The sequence below is a fragment of the Podarcis vaucheri genome (genome assembly GCF_965113315.1).
Source record: "Podarcis vaucheri genome assembly, chromosome: 1".
NCBI classification, from domain to species: Eukaryota; Metazoa; Chordata; class Lepidosauria; order Squamata; family Lacertidae; genus Podarcis; species Podarcis vaucheri.
This window is the reverse complement of record NC_138759.1, coordinates 134183202-134205612: the sequence shown is the minus strand read 5'-3', so window position 1 is coordinate 134205612 and position 22411 is coordinate 134183202. Positions and strand designations below refer to the sequence as shown.

At 44.6% G+C, this 22411-nt stretch overlaps 1 protein-coding gene and 2 long non-coding RNA genes across 4 annotated transcripts in view; 1 reads left to right on the top strand and 2 right to left on the bottom strand.

Moving 5' to 3' along the window:
• DRC11 (dynein regulatory complex subunit 11) overlaps positions 1-22411 on the top strand; it is a 97963-nt gene that overhangs the window by 26466 nt on the left and 49086 nt on the right. The gene's annotated exons all lie outside the window — the stretch shown is intronic.
• Positions 18341-19859, bottom strand: LOC309525126. The gene is made up of 2 exons (XR_014216057.1): positions 19782-19859; positions 18341-18547 (listed from the first exon to the last, which is right to left on the bottom strand). It is a non-coding gene; the product is annotated as an uncharacterized lncRNA (long non-coding RNA).
• The window catches only part of LOC309525592, an 83402-nt gene continuing 81181 nt past the window's right edge, over positions 20191-22411 (bottom strand). For both annotated transcript variants that reach the window (XR_014216446.1, XR_014216447.1), the window contains one exon: positions 20191-20290. This is a non-coding gene — a long non-coding RNA (uncharacterized lncRNA). The remainder of the gene's footprint in view (positions 20291-22411) is intronic.

Here is a 22411-nt window from a genome sequence, read left to right as displayed (position 1 = left end):
TTACAAAAAAAGCTGAGGGTCGAAACAGACGCATCTGACAGAGCCATAGGGGCGGTGCTTCTTCTGCAGCCGGGGAAGGAGGAGTCAGAGTGGCGACCGTGTGCCTTCTTTTCGCGAAAGCTGAACAAATCCGAGAGGAACTACACGGTGTACGACCGGGAACTTCTTGCGATTCATGAGGCTTTCCGGAGATGGAGGCACCTGCTAATTGGTGCACAACATAAGGTGCAAGTGTGCACAGACCATAAGAATCTAGAGTATTGGAGAACTGCGCGAGTGCTCAACCAACGGCAGTTGAGATGGGCCCAGGAGTTCTCCAAATTTAACTTTGAGATTTGTTACGTGCCAGGCCCAGAGAACGTTAGGGCGGACGCTCTCTCACGCAAACCTGAATATTTGGAGGGGGAGGGAGCACCCGAAGAGACCCATGTCATTCCAGAGGACCGCTGGGTGTGTGGGGCGGCATTGGTGGGGCAAAGGGAACTGGTAGAGGGAACGGTGCAGGATGAATACGCCCAGGACAAACTCAGGGGTCTCAGGAGGGAGGGAGACAAACCCAGGGGTTTTGAGGAGAGAAACGGGGCGTTGTACTACAAGGGAGCGTTATATATACCTGAAGGGGAATTGAGGGAAAAGGTACTCAAGCAACTGCACGATAGCCCCACAGCAGGGCATTTTGGGCAACACAAAACCATGTGGCTGGTTACCAGGGAATTCTGGTGGCCCAAGGTCAGGGAAGATGTGCGGGAGTATGTGAGAGGGTGTGACCAATGCCAACGAGCCAAGGGGGAGAGGCGGGCACCGGCAGGTTTATTAGAACCACTACCCACGCCGGAAAGACCATGGGAGGCAGTAGCAATAGATTTCATGACTGATCTGCCAAGGTCCAGAGGGAAAACAGCCATCATGGTTGTGGTAGACCTGTTAACCAAGATGGCCCACTTTATAGCCTGCTCATATGCGGTCACAGCGGAAGAAACCGCTAAATTGTTTGTGGAAAATGTGTTTAGGCTGCATGGCGCCCCCTTGAGGGTGGTTTCTGACCGAGGGAAACAATTTACTTCCGGGTTCTGGAGGAAGCTCATGAGCTTATTGCATGTAGAGGTGAATTTCTCAACTGCCCGTCATCCAGAAACCAACGGGCAGGTGGAAAGAGCTAATGGTGTCCTCCAGCAATATTTGAGGTGTTATGTGAATGACAGAGAGAATGATTGGGTGGAGAAGCTGGCGTTGGCAGAATTTGCCTACAACAATGCAGAGAACGTGTCCACGGGGATGAGCCCCTTTTTGGCTAATCACGGGTGTCATCCCCGAGCCTTCCCAGGGGGGGAAGGGGAGAACTGGAGCGTTCCAGCTGCAGAACAGTTCGTTGAAGAAATGGAAGCGATCCATCGCCAGCTCCAACTTAACTTAAATAGGGCTAAGGAGGAATATAAGAGGCAGGCAGACAAAACCAGAAGGGAAGGGGAAAGCATTAGGGTGGGGGACCAGGTGTGGCTGTCCACCCAAGGGTTACCATTCAAAGGGGGTTGTAAGAAGTTAAGACCCAAAAGGCTGGGCCCATTTGAAGTCACGCAGCAGGTCAACCCAGTGGCTTTCAGACTCCGGTTACCGAACCACATGAAGCTGCACCCAGTGTTCCACAGGTCATTGCTGTCACCGTATAAAGGGGACAGAGAAGGGAGGGTCAATAGGGGACCAGCTATGGAGGAAAAAGAACACAGCTACCATGTAGCGGAGATTCTCGATTCCAGATGGAAGGGAGATCAAGTAGAGTATTTGGTAATGTGGGAAGGGGAGCCGGAGTCGGAAAACACCTGGGTCATGGCAGAGGATGTAGATGACGAGGTTTTGATAGAAACTTTTCATCAGAGATTCCCTCGTAAACCTCAGCCAGTGGCGAGGTTCCGGAGGGAATACTTCGCCACCACCGACGAAGAAGAAGAGTTGGAGGGGTTCTCTGATTCCGAGGCGGAGGAGGATTCAGCGAGCCGGAACGAAGACCGATGGAGGGAAATGTTCGAGACGTCTGAAGATGAAGAGGATTCTTTTCGGGGTTTTAGCTCCTCACCGCCCAGAGGAGAGAGTAGGGGCGGGGGGGAAGGGGGCCCTGGAGGGGAGGTGGATGTCAGGGAACTGACATCAGAGGAAAGGGAGGTGGTAGGGCTCCCAGAGGCTGGGAGAGAGTCAGCAGCTAAAGCAGGGACCAGCAGGGGGAGCGAGGGGTCTCTGGAGGAGGATCTCAGTAATGCTGAGAGAGACGCAGTAGCCAAGGCAGGAACTAGCAGGGGAGAGAAAGGGGTGAGAGACACGTCCAGCGAAAACAGCGGGGAGGTGTCAGAAGCAACCGTAGGGAGACCCATACTTCGCCGGAAGCTGCCACGTCGTGAGTCCAGGAGACGCGTTTCCGTTAAGGAGCTTCTTTGCTGGAAACGCTTCCGCAGGCAGCCACTGTCAGACTCTACTAGTGACTAGAGCAGACATGTCTGAGGAGCTCTGTCACACACAGAGGTTTGTGGAGCCGCACAAACTCTGAGGGGGCACAATTTTAAGCACAAGCAGCTAATCATCCCCTCACAAGGAGGATTTGGTGCAATCATCGCTTCCTAGCCCCCCACACTTGCTTGTTTACAGGTTTCTAGTACTACTAGACTGGGTCCCTCCTTGCTGTCCTTCCTCTAGCACAGGGGTGTCAAACTCAAATTCATCGAGGGCCGCATCAGCAGTTTGGTCACCCTCAAAGGGCCAGTTGTATCGGCCTAAAATATTTGAGCAGGCTGAGACCCCCGAAGTTGATGGGCTTTGACATTTAAATGGGGTGTGTGTGGCATGTGATAAATTATGTGAGGTTCGAGCTGGTCTTTGACCAGTAATAAATTATGATGATGGTGATGTGATGTGGGGCCTACCTGCCCCCCCCAATATTTTATTCAGGCTGACACCCCTGTTATGAAAGATTACTAAAGTCTGCCCCTGTGGTGATGTATCGTAACATTGTGCAGGCCCAGTCTGAGGGCACCTTTACTGGACTGCGTCTTGTGGCTGGGGCTTGTCTGCGCCTTCTCTTCCTTCTCTGCCTGTTGCTGCCTCCTCCCTGTGCCAAGCGCTGGTGGTGGTGGTGGGGGAGATGTGCCGGTTGCACCCCAGTTTCTGACGGGGGCCAATGCCGCTTGTTCCTCCCTCTGCTTTTCAACACTGCAATATATCGTTACCGTATCACAACATCACTATCACAATGTTGGCAAGTTGGTATCGTCTGCTTTTAGGGGCTGAGGGGCTTACTCAGTACGGACAGGGGCACTCCTAGGAATTTATTGGATTTCAAATCCCTGGATTTCAAATCCCATTGAGGGGGGGCAGGGGCGGACTTTGGTAATATGGCACCCACCCTGAGTGAGGACAAACTTTGGTGCCCCCCCCATAGAATAAATAGGCATCGTTATCATTATTTTGTGCTCCCTTGGCTCGGGGCGGGTGAGGCGCCCGCACGGCCCCAAATCTGGCACTGGTGGAGGAAGCACATTTCCACGACGGGCCGAGCTGCCCCTGTGGATCCTGCTGCCTGAGGCAGCCGTCTCCCCTTGCCCTCCGTGGCAAGCCGAGGCTGAGGGGGACGTTCGCTTGCCCAGGCGCCGGGCTCCCGTCCACTTGCTCCGGCGCGCCTGCTGCCAGCAGCCGTCGGGGAAGGCGGCTGGCCGGGCTCCGGGGCTTGGTGGGGCCCGCCGGCAGAGAGCAGTGCTGCACCTCGCCTGGGCGTGGAAGCCCTGCTGGCACGTTGTTTCCCACGCCGTGCATCAGCGCTGTGCTCCCGCCTCCATCTCGGCTCACTCCCTCCCGTCCTCTGCCTCCGTGCCTTGCCTGCCAGACTCGCATCCCTGCCCTGCGGCGGCACAGGCACAGCGGAGGCCAAGCATGGCGCCAGCAGTGGCTGAAGGGCCCGCGGAGGAGCGTCCAGCCGGGCAGCTCCGCTCCGCTTGCTGCTGATGCTCGCGCTGGGCGCCTCCTGGGTGGCGCACCCGCCGGACCGGAGAGGCCACCAGAGACGCGGCAGCCCGCGGGACGAGGCGGCCAGCTGGCGGGGGACCTCCGGAGGCGGCCTCTCTGCTCACCACCTCCTTCGTGCTGAAAGGCGACGCGGCGCACAACCAGGCGATGGTGCACTGGACGGGCGAGAACAGCAGCGAGAACGGCGGCTACACGGGCCACATGACGAGGTCTGGCGGGCCGGATTCGGCCCCCGGGCCTTGTGTTTGACACCCGTGCTCTAGCAGGTGAAGGCCTTCTTGTTCCAACAGGCTTTGGGGAACTGGCTGCTTTTGATTAAATGGTTGGTGCTGTGCTTATTTGTATTGTAATTGTTGGTGTGTTTAAACAGATTTAATTGTATTTTAATGATTGGTTTTTCTATATTTGTAGCAGTTCTTGTTTTTATCTGTAAGCTGCCTCGAGTCCTCTCAGGGAAAAATATGGGGTCTAAATCAATATAAATACAGTCCTACCTTGGTTTTCAAACGCCTAGTTCTCGAATGTTTTGGCTCCCGAACACCGCAAACCCGGAAGTGAGTGTTCCCGAACACCGCAAACCCGGAAGTGAGTGTTCTGGTTTGCGAACTATTTTTGGAAGTCGAATGTCTGACATGGCTTCCGCGGCTTCTGGTTGAGTGCAGGAAGCTCCTGCAGCCAATCGGAAGCCACGCCTTGGTTTTTGATCGTTTTCGAATGTCGAACGGACTTCCGGAACGGATTCTGTTCGAGAACCAAGGTTCCACTGTATAACAGTACCTACTGTACAAAGATACAGTCTCCACTGGTCTTTTGCCTCTCTACCCACATTGGCTAAAAGAAAGTTTGTCCCTGCCCCCCATGTGCTGAATGCAACACCGTGTTAGGGATTGTGAACTGCAGTCTGAATCTCAACTGCAGAAGTTACTATGATTAATTCTTCAAAATAGGTCAGTCTTCACCGGTTCTGAAGAGTTAAGCATTAAGATGCTCCCATTGTAGTTAAAGCAACCCAAAGTTCTGTAGAATGTCGGGATTTAGATATATCTGAAGGGGAATCAAAACATTAATCAAGTAAACACTGGGCCTTTTGGAGAGCGACTCAGCCCGATTCACAATCACGGCCTTAACCCATCCTGTGGCCTCTGGCTAGAACACATTAGTCTGAATTTCATGGAGGATTTATGTGTTTCTGAAGTGCCCTGGGGAACTCTAAATTGGCATTCCTGACCTAATAACAGAAGATCTAAGTAATAGTAGCTTTCATGTACATACTATGCATTATTCTGACAAATGTAGATTAATTTTTTAGATGGAGAAGAAAGAAATGCCCTTTCAGACTAGGTTTAAATGGATGGCGGGCCAAGTGCAATGTCAACAAGCTTTCAGAGGTTTGTGGAAAGCAGGAGTCAGATGGGGAGAGGAAGGGGAGGATGGAGACAAAAGAATGTTTTCCATCATAAAAGATAAAATAATAGTGCTTGTGTGCTGATGTGAATTCTGGATTTCTTTTCACCATACTTGTACATTCTTGTGTCCAAAGATAAATGTAATATTTAGTAAAAGTGCTTGATATCATCTGATTCAATCAATCCATAGTTCAGAGAGTTTAATAATGTTTTCTTTTACCAAGTCCTCGTTTTGTCTGGGAAATAAGCCCTTCTTCTTACTATAGCTTCACACTTCTGCAATTAAATAAAGTTTACTGTCTTTTTTTTGTAGTGGTAATAAGATGTTTTTTAAAGCATGTAGCTTTGAGCTTTTCCTTTTGTATTTTCGCCTTCCCAATCCCACATCCCTCTCAAAGTATTTTTACTTTTACTTTTACTTTACTTCCCCTATAATTTCCCCCCTTATCCTTTCATGCTTCATTTGTGCCTTATTCTTCATTCCACCCTGCAATGGCTAGTTTCTTTCATCTCCTCTCTGGCTGTTGTGCATTCACTTCTGCCCTCTGTAAGAGCTTTCCTCTATTACCACCTTAATTTCTAATTCTCCTTGTCCTTACTTGCCACCTTTTCTCTCCCTTTTCTCCTTCTCCTTCTCCTCCTCTTCCCTCTCCTTTTATCTCACTTTCTAATTTCCTCAATACCTCCTCTAGCTCTTTCCTCTCAGAGAAGGGAAAACTTTCACTTCTCTCCCCCCCCCCCATGATATCTTGGCACCTTTACCCACAAAAGAAGGAATTCTTGGTTCAGGAATTGGTCCAACCCAGAGCTATGGCATAGTTTGGAGGTAGAGGCAGATAAGTGAGGAGGAAAACTAGGCAGTGCTTGAGAAATCCCTGTTCTGGGGAGCATTCTTAGTTCATGTGGCGTGGCTATGAAGCCCGGTGAGCCTGGTGTCAGCAGTCATCATATTGAAGCACTTGCCAAACCTCCAGACTGAGAGTGGGCCCCCATTTGACTGAGAAACAAAGGAAAAGACTGTAGAACTGTAGAGTTGGAAGGGATCCTGAGGGTCTTCTAATCCAGCTCCCTGAAATACAGGACTCTCAACTGAGGCACCCACGACAGAAGGCCACCCAACTTCTGCTTAAAAACCTCCAAGGAAGGAGAGTCCACAACCTCTTGTGGGAGCCTGTTCCACTGCTGAACAGCTCTTACTGTTAGAAAGTTCTCCTTGATGTTTCGTCGGAATCTCCTTTCTTGTAATTTGAAGCCATTGGTTTGGGTCCTCCAGAGCAGGAGAAAACAAGATTGCTTGGGGGGACAGCCATTCAGATATTTGAAAATGGCTGTCATATCTCCTCTCAAACACATCCAACTCCCTCAACCGATCCTCATAAGGCTTGATTTCCATATCCTTGATCTTCTCGGTTGCCTTCCTCTGCAAGTATTCCAGCTTGTCAATATCCTCCTTAAATTGCGTTGCCCAGAACTGGACATAGTATTCCAGGTGTGGTCTGACCAAGGCAGAATAGAGTGGTACTATTACTTCCCTTGATTGAGACACTAGACTTTTCTTGATACAACCTAGAATAGTGTTAGCTTTTGCTGCTGCATCACACTCTTGACTCACGTTAAGCCTGTGATCTACTAAGACTTCAAGATCCTTTTCAAGTGTACTACTGGCAAGTGTACCCATCTTATATTTGTGCAGCTGGTTCTTCCTGCCTAAGTGTGGAACCTTACATTTGTCCCAATTGAAATTCATTTTGTTAGTTTTCATTTTGTCCCTCCTCAGATATATCCTGCTTGGTCTCCTTGCAGTCCATACATTTCAGATGGGTACAGCTGTACTGGTGCGGCTGGGTACCACTAGGAAATATAAATCGCCCCAGAGGCCCCTACAGTGACACTGAGCAGTCTTGTGGTGTAGTGGTTAAGAGCGGTAGTCTCGTAATCTGGGGAACCGGGTTCGCGTCTCCGCTCCTCCACATGCAGCTGCTGGGTGATCTTGGGCCAGTCACACTTCTTTGAAGTCTCTCAGCCCCACTCACCTCACAGAGTGTTTGTTGTGGGGGAGGAAGGGAAAGGAGATTGTTAGCCGCTTTGAGACTCCTTAAAGGGAGTGAAAGGCGGGATATCAAATCCAAACTCTTCTTCTCTTCTTACATTTTGCAAACAGGTCAAGCCAAAACGAGCACTAGGCATCTAGCTTGCCCCACCCTACTGGGTGAGAAGCAATGTCCTTAAGTAGAATGAGTGATGACACATGAAGGCATATTTGAAGGAGACCCATTTTCACGTGGACATCCCAAAATCTGGAGTTGGCACTGTTGGCTGTGCCACATATTGACCAGTAATCGGTCTAGCATATTCTTCATGGGCAATTTCTTAGCAGACAATTTGCGTGGAAAGTGTTCTCTGAATGTAGAAAGTTTGAAAATGATTGTATTATTAATCATTATAGGAAAAGAATAAATGCCTGGCTAGATAATGCATTTCTTGATTAATAGATAAGCAGTCAAAACAAATGGCTAAGCGTGTTGGTCCACTGAACAGAAGAGAAGTATTTTAGGGGGAACAGAAGGAACAGACTGAAGGTTAGGAGAGCACTGTAAAGAATGAACACATTGAAGAGGGAAACATCTAAGAATTGCTTTGCAGGAAAATTTTACTCAATTTGAAACCTGAAAGATATATTCAATTGTTGTTAGTTTAATTGTATAACCCTTTTCATACCATTAGTGTGAATCATGTTTATTTCCAGAAAGAGGGTAGTTAAGCCCATATGTAGTTAATCTGTTTTATTGAGTGCTGTGGGATTTACAGGAGGCCAGAGACACTGATGTAGCTTCTGTGCAATGGCAAAAGTTGCCTACTTTAGTCTAGACATAAATATATGAGGTTTCTGACAGTAATGGAGGCAGCTTGGGGGCTTAGGAGAGGATCAGCCAGAAGCCCCTGTTTCTTACATTTTCTGTACTTGATTAAACAAATAGAAAAAAGTTATTTTGCAGTCATATAGCCTGTTGAACACCAGAGTCAAGCCACCAGATACAATATTTTTCCTACTGCATTAACTTTTACAAAATTTGAAATGCTGAGTTGTGTCACCACAACAGTTGTAAATAGTTTCTTGATTTTGCCGTTCCATTAAGTGTCAGTTTTTAAGCAAACCAGATTTTCACCTCCTGGACTAATATGCAGATTATAATACTGTTATCATTTGGATTTTTCACTTCTCTGAATTTTGTGATGTAGTTCTCAGCTCAAAAAATTGTACCAAAATGCATAAAAGCATGCATAGAAATGCATACATTAAGATTAAATGTGTAGTTAAATACAGTGGTTTAAGAACAGCTTAGTTTATGAGCAACTTGGATTAAGAACGCTGCAAACCTGAACATAGGTGTTTTGGTTTGTGAACTTTGCCTTGGAAGCAGAACATGTTTCGCTTCCTGTTGAGTGTGTTGCATTTGTAAATTGAGTCCCCTGCTGCTATGGGAAAGCATGCCTTGGTTTAAGAACGCTTTGGTTTAAGAACAGACTTCCAGAACGGATTAAGTTCGTAAACCAAGGTACTACTGTATGTATTTTGCAATGGAGTACATAATTTATATGTAGGTATTTAAATATTAATTTTTAATGCATTTTTTTAAAAAATCCAAAGATTTTTGGATGTGCAAACAGGACATCACTGTCTTATGAACCAACTCAAGTAAAACTGACATGGACCCGAAATAGGGTAAATGTCCATCCCTGGAGAAATCCAGGGCTGCCAGGTCACCTGAGGCTTCCACATGTGCTTTTTCCTGGAGTTGACATCCTTTGCTTACTCACTTGCTACAGTGCATCCAGGCAATATCAGCCCATTGAATTCTGCTGTTTTCTGTGTTGACTCCTGTGGTTTTTCAGAACTCATTTCTTGTGTGAGCTGGGTGAATTGTATTACAATTGCAGCACCAGCTTGTCTAGTTGGGCCAGGCAAAGTAGTATTAAGGCCTTTAATTGCTGCTTTGCCTTTTATTAAACACTTCAAGTCTGCCCATTTTATTGCTTCCTGATGAGTGTAGGTGGAGGTTTAAGTGATGAACAACTTGTAAATTGCCCCTTGAATAGTGTTAATTGCCACAACTTCGGTCTAGGGTTTGTTTTGTTTTGTTTGATTTGTGTGGGGGGAAGGCATTGGTTATAGTTTTCATCTCTTCTTTTTTTTCTTTCTCTGTTTTTATAACATTGATTATACAACCACAACTTCAGCTGATAGGTGGTGCATTTCCATGTTGTCAATGCTTAGCTAAGGTTGTGTCTCTTGTTTTGGGGAAGTTCCTGTAAAAAGTAGATCTATCCTGGAGACCTGTGCTGTTGGTTTAACCTGCAGATCTCTAAAGAAAACTTCTAAGCAAGTATTACAATCACTAATTTTGCATTTTCTTTATTCGGTGCTGTAGTGAAACAGTACATATCCAGAGATGAACTGGGGTTGCCATAGTTCTAGCCAACCTGGAACAGCAGCAACTGAAATCCTTTTCACGCATTCAATGCTGAATGCACAGAAGGTGTGTGTGCCCCAGGAAGGGAATATTAAAGGCTAGATGGGTGTTCTCTAAACCTTTGGATCCAGGGAGGACCCTGCACCACCACATCTTACAAGGCAGTAGATCTATCCAGTCAACCTTGTAGTGGACTTTCCCAGCCGTGATGGGCAGAGATCATGAGGGCTATATGGTAGGGTGGAGGCTTCTGTAGAGTTGAAAAAAGATGTGCTGTTTTCATTCCTATCTCCTGACACATCCATGTATTGTGTGGGAAAAGGTTGTTTTTACTTTGAAGCACAGAGCCCTGAAGCCCTAGATCCCTGATCTGGCTAATTCTCTCTCCCAGTTTCCAGTTTTGTCCCTTTTTCAACTGACACTTCAACATTCCATATATCTTGGAAGCTCACAGAACCTCTGTAGAACAAATTACCAGCCTTCAAGTCACATTTGCAAGCATCTTTGTAATGCAGCGTTGGTCTGCCAGGGGGCCTGGTGCCTGAAGCCAGATCTGTGTAGAGCATGTCCTTGTGGATCCTGCCATCTTCTATTCTATGGACATGACCAAGCCAGCTAGATGTCACTGGGACAGGAGTGCAAACATGTTGGGAACATGGGCTTGGGAGGGCTCATCTGTGTTTGAATCTGTCTTGAAATGTGATGCCCATGGCTCACTTCCATTAAGCAGCGTGCTCAACACACAAGCCTGGTAGACCTTCATCTTGATATTGGACATTTATGTTCACATTATTTGGAGAGGCAAGCTGTTTCCGTAGCTGCCTTGCCAGTACACTTGTGCAACTCAGCAATGATGAAGAGGTTGCTGGTTATGGTGCCGCCCAGGTAGACAGAATCATCTATCACCTCAAACGTGTGATCACCAATGCTGATGTGTGGAGTGTTGGTGGCATCCTGACCCAGGACACTGGCCTTCGTCAGGCTGATGGTAAGTCCAAACTTCCTGCAGGCTTGGGTAAAACAGCTGATGAGTCTCTGTACAGTGGTGCCTCGCAAGACGAAAAGAATCCGTTCCGCGAGTCTCTTCGTCTTGCGGTTTTTTCGTCTTGTGAAGCAAGCCCATTAGCGGATTAGCGCTATTAGCGGCTTAGCGGATCAGCTGATAAGCGGTTTAGCGGATCAGCTGATAAGCGGCTTAGCGGATCAGCTGTTAAGCGGCTTAGCGGATCAGCTGATAAGCGGCTTAGCGGATCAGCTGATAAGCGGCTTAGCGGATCAGCTGATAAGCAGCTTAGCGGATCAGCTGATAAGCAGCTTAGCGGATCAGCTGATAAGCAGCTTAGCGGATCAGCTGATAAGCAGCTTAGCGGATCAGCTGATAAGCAGCTTAGCGGATCAGCTGATAAGCAGCTTAGCGGATCAGCTGTTAAGCGGCTTAGGATCAGCTGATAAACGGCTTAGCGGCTTGGGGAAAAGGGGGGGGAGGGAAAAAACCCCGCAGGAACTTGCAAGACATTTTCGTCTTGCGAAGCAAGCCCATAGGAAATTCGTTTTGCGAAGCACCTCCAAAACGGAAAACCCTTTCGTCTAGTGGGTTTTCCGTCTTGCGAGGCATTCGTCTTGCAGGGCACCACTGTATAGCTACCTTGGAGTGTGCTGTCAAGGCTGCATCATCAGCAAACAACATCTGTATGTGCATGTCTGATTACAGTAGGAATTGCATTTCAGAGTAATGGCACCACTATGCTAAAAGTCTTTGCTTGTCCGTGGGACAATCGGGAGAGGTGCTTTGGATGATCTTGAGTGTACAGTGGTACCTCGGAAGTTGAACGCCTTGTGACTTGAACGTTTTGGCTCCTGAACGCCGCAAACCCATAAGTAAGTGTTCCAGTTTGTGAACATTTTTTGGAAGCCAAACATCTGACACAGTTTACACGGCTTCCGACTGAGTGCAGGAAGCTCCCACAGCCAATGGGAAACCGCGCCTTTGTTTTCAAACTTTTTCGGAAATCGAACAGACTTCCGGAACAGATTCCATTCAAGAACCAAGGTATGACTGTATAAGGGACAAGGTGATAAGGCAACCTGGTCCTAAGCTATTTTGGCTCTGTGTACTGCATAAGAGCCAGTTCCTAGGGGTCAAGGTCTCTTCACCCTCCCAATAAAATATTTGAGGAGGCCAGTTCCCCCCCCCCCGTCGATGGTATTTAAATGGTATGGGAGAGCCCCGTCATGTGATTGTAGGGTGGGGCTTACATGCCCCCCATATTTTATTCAAGTTGGCACCTGTCAGGGAACTGCCATCAGAGGCATGAGGAGAGGCAAGACTCTCCAATGATGCAGGGGAGGGAACTAGCAAGGAGAGAGAGAGAGCTTCCGCTGGAGAAGGAAATCCAGGGGACACCAGGGAGAAAGGGGAGGCTGAAAGTACTGCGGAGGGGAGGCTCCGAGACTCTTCCAGTGAGATCAGCGGAGAGAGCACAGGACCTCCGTTTGGCACGCCCACGCTGCGCAGAAAGCTTCCGCGCAGAGAATCTAGGAGGAGACTTGGAGTCAAGGAATTTTTATGTTGGAAGAAGTTTAAGAAACGCCCACTGACGGATTCTGCCAGTGACTGAGACAGTCGCGTTGTAAGGGCTGTCAAACCAGGGAAAGGTTTAGCTATACAACCAGCTTGGAGCAGTGAGCAGTTTACGCACAAGCAACCCCAATTCCCATCACAGCACCCCTGATTTGCTGACAGTAGGACATGGAACTTAGCTCAGTAGTGCACTGGGTATACACAGCTTTCAGCACCAATGTAGTGTACTGATACAGAACTTTTCCAACCAGAAGCCCATCTTCAGAATTCTGCACTCAGTGCAATCGACCTAAAGAGCAATAGCCCAATCTGAAGGTTACCAGACCAAACTATCTCTGTCCATGAATGGTCATAGCTGGCAGACCACATGCCTCTGCATACCTAGGGAGTCCCCCAAGTATACAGAAACCTTACCTTATTTTAGGGATGCCTGCTTTGACTCCAAATCAGGCAGTTGAGCTTGCTATTTGAGGAAACAGACATGGTAACTACATGGATAAAAACACAAAGCTGTCGGTTTCTCTTTTGCAAATATGAAAAGTGGGAGCTAATGAGATTGGCATCCCAAGGCACTCTAATGTGTTTTTTGGACTGCAAAGCTAACAGAGTTTTTCAATTAGCAGCACTGATAAATGGGCTCTCCGCATTAGACTAGGGCTAGCTTCTAATTGAAGACATCTGGTTTATTTCTCTTCATCATCTTTCACACTTCAGAAGTCACAGAAAGCACGCCAAGGTTCTGGCCAATTTGTATCAGCTTATGCTTTGTATTAGGAATCTGGAAGGTATTTGATCTTCACTGTCCAGCATCCCTGAAAAATAAATAAATTCAAGATTACATTTCTGTATAACTAAACTGATAGTCTAGTTTCTCTTTTCTCCTAAGCATAATGGTTTATTTAGAGCAGGACCCAGAAACAAGATAGTGTGAAACCATTCTAACCGCTTTTGTATATATGCTATTTATTCCATTCTTGTTCGAATAAAATCATTATTACCATGAATGAAACTTAATAGTTCTCTTAACATGCCTCGTAATGTTCTGATACAATAATGCCTAGTGTGTGCTAAAAATTAAGCATAGGAACAACAGTCATCTAATTTTTTTTTAATGGTAAATTGCCTTCTCCGATTTCTTTAGTAGAAAATGCACTTGTAACCCTCCTTAATCAAAGTGCCTTCTCAAGCGTAACAGTAATGTCATTAGCACAACACTGACATGAGGCTAAAAAATGCCTTGCACAATTCAAAATATTGATTATAAAAGATTTAATCCAGGCATAAATTACAGTCACTTGTAAGCATAGACAATCTAGAGGCATAAATGATTCTTCAAAAACGTCAGAAAGGAAACCATTTAGAACAGAAGTACGCAGCAGCCTTCAGGAGAATCAACATAGCAAAATAGCTTATTGTTACTGGCTGTGAGGTAAATAAATTCTTGGTTTCATCCATATTTTCTAAATAAACTGTGTTTGCTGTGCTGGGAATTTGTGGGTGGGGGGGATTCTTATAGGATGCCATTAGAATTGAATTAATGTTTAAGTTAGTTTAGTTCACATATCATATTAAGCCAAACTTTGAATTCTGGTAAATTTGCTTATGATCTGCATTAAAATATAGGCTGGATTTGCTGGCACAAAAATCTTTTTTCAATGGGCTGAGTGAAGGTTATGTGTTAGTGACTGAAAAGCAAAGAAATCCAAAACTGCACAGTTCTTTTCATTTCATCACAATGTTGTGTTCTTGTAAAAAAGAAAGGAAGGATCTAACATAGCCAGTTTTGATTGTTTCTTCAGTGCTCAGGCTTATAGTTTGTCCATTATTTGTGTGAGGTAGTTGGAGGTGTGATTCATGACAGAAACATTTCTGACCCTATTTCTGACCCTGTCCTTGGAGGCCACTGCAAGCAAGCACCCCTGGCAGCTTCTCCATCAAATGCCCATAGTCCATAGCTCAGTGAAATTATGCACTCGAGTTTCCTGCATTTGGGGAAATTGCAGGGATCAGCACATTTTGCAGCCGAAGTTCTGATCCCTGGCATCTTATCTCTGGCAGCAGTAGCCAGTGATCTAGGTCAGTATAAGACGGCTTTCTGTGTTCATATCATAGCTTAGCATGCAGATCTTTCATCCCTTATGAACACTCCACAAAATGTGGAAAAGCGAGAGGATTTTCTTTGCCTTTTGGTTGGCTTCTGGAGAGGCCAGCTGCTGTTCATTTGAGCCTGGCTTCTCCAATTGTTGATATCCCCAATATCCCTTTCTTACTTGATAACATCAGACTGAAATCTTAACTGCTGCACTTTCTGGTTGTCCATCTCGGGAATGGTTTGGATGTGTCAGATGCTTTCTTAAGTCGGTTCTTTAGTGAATGACAGAATTTCAGAAATTTCTAGTCTCTTGCAGTTTAATAGTGCAGGCATGTAGAATTTTTCCCTTTTTCAGTGTTTCAGAAGCCAGATCTGAAACACATCACCATAACTAGGATGCTTTTATAAGTTACAGATATTGGGTTTCTCCATTTGTTCCACACTTCCTCCTCCTCCATGTAAGGGGCAAAGCAGACAATGATATCACAGGCCAGGGGTGAACCTCTCTCTCAGTTTGAGTGCAATTGCCATGTGTGCCCATTCAAAATCAGCAGTAGAGATTATGAGGTCTGGAAGCAGTGATTTAAGCCATGAAGCAATAAATTGTGCGGAATCCATTCTCTTCCGCTCCCTCTTCAAAAAAACCCCAGAAATTTATAAAAACAAAATAGGAGAATCAATTTGCATCTTCAGACTTGTTGCATATATCTCTGTTTTCATTTTGTCATTCTTTGATCTTTTTGTCAGGGATTTGGCTTAATTCTTTTGTTGATGTACAGGCAGCCTCCTGCTTACGCAGGGGTTACCTTCAGAGGTACCGTGTCTGTCGGGGAAATCATGTAAAATTGAAACCCATTGGAAAGCTGCAAACATCCCGTCCCATCCCCAGCCTGCCCCCATTCTGCCGTTTCAGTGACGTCTTTATGACGTTTCTGGGTCACTTCCGGGTTCGGCCTGATGCGCTTACACATGGTTGCGCACGTACTGAACATGCGTAAATGGGGGGGGGGGCCTGCCTGTAGTTTCTGTTAAAGAGTCAAGCCCCGTGTTGAGTTCTGCCAACTTCATTTCCATTGGGAGCATTCGCTCTTTCCAAGTGTTTTCAATAAGCTCCTTTATGGCTTCTTCTTGTGCTGCAAACTCTTCCCTTTAGATATTCTTACCATTTTCTTTCTCCAAAGAGGAAGAGGCCTCTTGAGGGCAGTGCCATCTTCACTGCCGCCTGCGTTAGTGTCCTTGAATGCATTAGTGTTTTTTGAATAAGATCTTTTCTTTTCAGTTTTTTTGGAGTCCTTTTGCTCAGCCCTCTCTTTTCTTCAAGGTTTGGGGTTTTCTTAGATAGCAGGGGGCTTTCATTCCAAGCTGTTTTTCTGGGCTTTGGAGCAGCCCTCTCCTTTCCTTCACGGCCGTGCCCCCGAGTCTCGGCCTTTATCAGTCTTCTCCAAGGATTCACTGTTCTATATTAAGGCTGCAGCCCTAGACTTACTACTCGGGCGGACATGGCATTGAATACAGTGGGACTTATTTTTCTGAGCAGATGCAGGTTTTTGTGGCTCCTGGGCCCTTCTGAAGCAGAAGGAGGATTTTGTTGCTCAAACATTCAGTGCTATAACAACCCCTCCTTCCCAAACCGTTTTTATTATGTAATAAAATTATGCAATAAAAACAAAAATAAATAAAGTTTGCCTATAACTGGTTATAAAGAATGACTCAAAGGTGGAATTTTGAAACACAGAGCCCATTACTCCCCAGAAAGATTGACTGTGCTTCTTACACTGCACAGTAATTTTTCATGTCTTGTTTCATAACAAATCTAACATTCCTTATAATCTTGAAAATGAGTGCAGCTATCCTTATTCTCAGAAGAACTATTTTTTATTATCTTGACAGAGCCCTTTAGGCAATTAGGGAGAGGAGTTATGGCGAGGGGGAGAAGGGAGCAGCACACGTAAAGCCATGCAGAAATATAGAGATTAGGTAGTACACAGTTGAGTCTATTACTGGGGAAATGTTTAGGTTAGAGTTGTACTGACATAAATCTCCATCAGTACCGCACTTTGAAGGATACAGAGAGTAAGTTTTAAATTGAGAATGATTTGCAAAAAGGTGGGTAGGGAACAGTCTGTTAGCGTTATTTGGGGTGTACAGTGTGCAACTCCTTTGTGTATTTTGACACAATTAATTCACTGCATATCTAAACTAAAATAATTTGGAATTCTTGGCTGTCTTTAGGGCATTTTTTGCCAATTACACTTGAGGGTCCAGGTAAATAATATGCTTTAAAAAACACACACATTTAACTCAGTTCTAACCAAATTTCCAAGTAACTCATATGCAGAATGAAACAGCTACATACAGGTAAGGGAGGGGAAAGCAATTGGAAGGAAATATAGCATACCAGCTTATTTCACAAAGTGAAGACCACTCCATGTAAACATTGGAATTTTGTTTTACAAAACGGTGAATATGTACATCTTACACACAGCATTCCTCATATCTTTACCCAAAAGAGTCTCTGTTATTCTATCTCACTGTGCTTTTCAATTTATAAAAGAGTGTGTTTTGAAATATTTTTTATATATGCTTGTGGCAGAGCCAGACATTCACTCATGGGGAACTCTGTTGCCTCCCGTTATTTGAAATATTTTATAGCTCCACCTTAATTGCCCTCAACTGCTATTTAATACTTTCCTCCCTCCCCACTCCTTGCTGTCAAATATTCCTTCCCTCCACCCCAATTTTGTCCCTCTGACACATACTGTAAAATGCTTCAAGAAGCATCTATTTCTGCGCACTGATCCTTGCAAAGGCTGGCCTTATCTATGTCAGACTTTGTGTGGCAGAAAACCTGGCTTAGGCTGCAACCCCAAGCAGTGCTTTTCTTCTAGGAAAAAAGGTGCCAGTAGTCCAGAAAGAAAGCACGGATCCTAACCATGTCTACTCAGAAATAAGTCTCATTTAGTTCCGTGGGAATTCCTCCCAGGCAAGTGAGATTAAGATGGCAGCTTTAGCCACCAAGGCTGCTTGTACACAATCATTTGTTCGGTTCTTATTATGTTTCCATGGTTGTTAATTTCAGCAGTATATTTGAGCTTTCACATTATTTAAATGCTCCTTTGTAAATATAGCAAAGTATAGTGCAGGTTTAGTGTTCATGTGAAAGCTCAAATATAGTGGGAAATTAACGTTAGGGAACATTGGGAAAATGCATATGAATGCAGCCTAAGTACCGTATTTTTTGCTCTATAAGACTCACTTTTTCCCTCCTAATAAGTAAGGGGAAATGTGTGTGCGTCTTATGGGGCGAATGCAGGCTGTGCAGCTATCCCAGAGGCCAGAACAGCAAGAGGGATTGCTGCTTTCACTGTGCAGCAGTGTTCTGGCTTCTGATATTCAGAATATTTTTTTCATGTTTTCCTCATCCAAAAACTAGGTGTGTCTTGTGGTCTGGTGTGTCTTGTAGAGCAAAAAATATGATATAAACTCTATGAAAAATCACAGGTAATCACAGCTCCCTGACATATATTTATATAATGCAAGTATTTACAAACCTCTATTTGCCATATTCACATTGACTTTATAATTGTATTCATGAAACATCCTGGATGTGAAAATATAATGTGTGAACTGAGAGTACTTTGTAACAATTCAAGGGATTTCCAACTTTTCTGTGAGTTGCACGCTGTTGCACCTTTTACTGTGTATTTTATTGTTAGCCATATTGGGCATCCACATAGAAAGGCAAGATACACATTTAATAAATTAATAATAAATACAACCAATGTTGAATTTTCAGAACCTTTTTTATATATTACAAATTCTTTGAGTGAACCCCCCTCCTGTTCCCACAAAGAGATCCTTCTGCTACTACATACAATTTTTAGAGATCAATTCAACATGCACTGCAACCAAACACCCAGGACTGAGTATTGCTTGAGTTCCTTCTTTTTAGTCCAGGGATCACCAGGGGTGGTACTTAAGCAGCACCTTCCTATTGGACAAAAAGAAGGAAGGGCCAGTAAATTAAGTTGTTTTACCTGTATTATTATTATTATTATTATTATTATTATTATTATTATTACAAATAATCATATTTTAATTATTTTTATCTATTGCCTTTATTTGAGACTCACTATATTAAATGTTTGCAAGTGACTTACAGTTATCATACAGAATACAAAATTTTACAAAAACTTCAAAAAGGGGAATGAACATTAATTACTAAAAGTGGTCATCTTGTAATAACAGAAAAAAGATTAATAATAATAATAATAATAATAATAATAATAATAATAATTTTATTTATATCCCGCCCTCCCCAGCCGAAGCCGGGCTCAGGGCGGCTAACAACAATCAAAATAATCCAGCATTCTAAAAACATTCATTATAAAATTAATTAAAATCAAATTGATGGCAACCATTAAGCAAGATTCTGTGCAGATTGCCAAAGGAGGGAGTCAGGCTGCGCCCCGGCCAAAGGCCTGGTGGAACAGCTCTGTCTTGCAGGCCCTGCGGAAAGATGTCAAGTCCTGCAGGGCGCTTGTCTCTTGTGACAGAGCGTTCCACCAGATCGGAGCCACAACCGAAAAAGCCCTGGCTCTAGCTGAGGCCAGCCTAACCTCTCTGTGGCCTGGGATCTTCAGGATGTTTTTATTTGCAGACCGTAAATTTCTCTGGATCAGGTGGAATTAGCCTAAGGAGGGAGCGGCCTTCCCAACTCACAGTGCAGCAGCAGCAGCCGTACTCTTCCATAAGGACATATATACATAGTTTTAATTGTATGCCACCTTTCCATAGTTCAAACCATGCTCAAGGTAGCTTACAACAGGAAAAAACCTCAGAATTTCAAACATAACAAAAATAGTCATAAACCATAAATAAAACATCAGAAAGTACACAATCAAATCAAACAAATTCCATGTGCATCATAAAAATAAAGATACATAAATTAATATAAAATAACAGCAACAACCCCACCCCAACAAAAGCCCCTAAACAGCACCCCAGCCCAAGAGTGTTCGGCAGCTTTAGCTTTTGTAGCTGGAGTCTGTCAGGTGGGCAAAGGCTAGCAAGGCAGGGAGCAGGTCTTCTCTTCCAGGCCTCACAGCCAAGGTGCTCTCTGGCTACCTTGAGTCAAGGCTGTGAAAAGTATTCCCAACGCCCTCCAGTTGTACTGGCAATTAAGGTAATTAGGTCTGCCTGTCTGCAAGCCAATATGTGCATACCTGCGTTTTCTGCATTCTGCAAGCCACACTGCAGAGGTCCATATGTTTATTGGATCAGAGGTTATGGGAGCAATACAGTGGTGCCCTGCAAGACGAATGCCTCGCAAGACGGAAAATTCGCTAGACGAAAGAGTTTTCCGTTTTGGAGGTGCTTCGCAAAACGAATTTCCTATGGGCTTGCTTTGCAAGACGACAATGTCTTGCGAGTTCCTGCTGGTTTTTTTTCCTCCCCCCCTTTTTCTAAGCCGCTAAGCCGCTTATCAGCTGATCCAATCAGCAGATAAGCCGATAAAAGCCGCTAATAGCACTAATCCGCTAATCCTTCAATGGGCTTGCTTTGCAAGACGAAAAAACCGCTAGACGAAGAGAATCACAGAACGGATTCTTTTCGTCTTGCGAGGCACCACTGTACAGCTTTAGAACTGCCAGACTTGTGCCACCTCACAACTTGATTGAACCTGGGATGTTTGCCACAACCATGTTTCATGCGTGTTTCCATTGTAAGGTGGCTGCAATGACGAAAGGGGCATACCAATCTAATTTTAGAAGCATTCTTTCTCTTCAAAGTCTGCTGGGCACCAGAAAGAGTTTCAGAACTATGCTGTAATTGGAGACTAAAGAGTATGATTAGAGACTTCCTTGCAATTCAGTGCTGGGTATTTTTTAAAAACTGGGAAAGCTCTTTGTAGCTGAAGTACTCTTAAAATAATTTAAGTTCATCATAATACTATTATTTATAATGAGAATATTTTCCGTTCATTTGCTTTAATTAACTGTGACATAGTTCTTTGTTATACTACTCACTTTTCTTTGGCGTAGATTTTCAAAAAATACAAATTACAAATTCAGTTCTTTTGAGACCTACAGTATAATTGTAAATGTGTTTGCTTACAGGTGAGTCCCAAGGAATACAGTAGGTCTTATGTGTCAAAGTAGTCATAGGAGTAAAAAAATGAAAGGATTGTATCCAACTAAGTTATATATAAGTAGACCCATTAAAATGAATGACCCAAAAATCAATCATGCCTGAATAGGACTAGTACTGGATGCCACCCAAAGAGGGAGAAAGTGCTTATTTTGAATGCTTTCAGTTAATCTGCTACATCCCAATATAGGCTAAAAGTGAGCTAGAACTATGGCTAAAAGATATCCGGATTCTTGCTTATGTGAACATAAGGAAATATTTCAGAAAGTCAGTATTGAATCTACTGCCTTTGGAACAATTCTGGCTTCTCCGAACATTTAAACCCTAATGATCACTGTCTCTTACTTATTGTGCTGTTCTGGGGGTATGGCTATGTAGTGCCAGGACTCCTGCAGACCAGAGGAAATTGTGGATCAGTGTCCCTGGCATTATCTACATTGGGTAATGTTGTACAAAACTCCTTTTAAGGTGGAACCTTTTGGAGAGTAATGGTTCCCAAATTTTCCCTTTAACACTAAGATAGTAAATGAGCATCCTAGGGAGTACGTGTGTGAACCATGGAAATATGAGAAGTTTCTTTGGCCCTCTGAAAAGGAGCCTTTTTTATTGGATATAACTGTCCTGAGTTAAAACATGAATAAGTTGGCCTTGTTGTTGTTTAGTTGTGTCCAACTCTTCATGACCCCATGGGCCAGAGCACGCCAGGCACTCCTGTCTTCCACTGCCTCCCGCAGTTTGGTCAAACTCATTAAGTTGGCCTAGCAGAATCTAAAAAGCAGTCATAACTGCAATAAATTACAACCACAGCCTTAAAACAACCCCAGATATTAAATATACATTTTAGGCTGAAAATAATTGTTATTACTGCATTTTGAAATAATAATAATAATAATAATTTATTATTTGTACCCCGCCCATCTGGCTGGGTTTCCCCAGCCACTCTGGGCGGCTTCCAACAAAGATGAAAAATACACTAAAATGTCACATATTAAAAACTTCCCTGAACAGAGCTGCCTTCAGATGTCTTCTGAATGTCAGGTAGTTGTTTATCGCTTTGACATCTGATGGCAATGTTGATGCCCCAACATTGGGCAGGATCCAGCAGGCACTGTGGCCAATGAAGCCCTCTGCCTTGAGCTTGCTTCTGCTTGGCACTGGCACACAACACATACAGATCACAGCACCATGTTCCTCTTCTCCTCAGTGCCTGAAGCTCAACATTACTCTTGTTCCAAAAAGGAAGAGGGCTTCTTTGTGCCCTACATTATTGATTTACAAAAGGTAATTCAGCCTTCTCTCTGCATTGAAGTTCTTTTCCATCTGCACCTAGCTCTTTGGAACATATTTGCAAGGTCAGGATGTAGTAGAGAACAGCATGTCAGCCTTTGCCACTGCAGAGATTCAGCTGGTGTACATATGTTTAAAATTTGACTAATTGCATAATGTTGAGGCACAGTGCAATGGAGCATAGCGCAGATGTACAGAGCCTGAAACCAGTGCCTCGTGCTGGACCATCTTTCCCCACAGAGGACATGACAGATTAATAATGGGAACAGCTGAAACTGCTAAAGAATTGACTTGGGGGCAATCAAGGGCTGCAGTGAGTCATTAGTTATGCTTGTTTTTAACAACACATTTCTCTCTAATGTGGCCTAAATATGAAGCAAGCCAAATCATCTGTACTTCAGTTCTAGTGCCAAGTGCC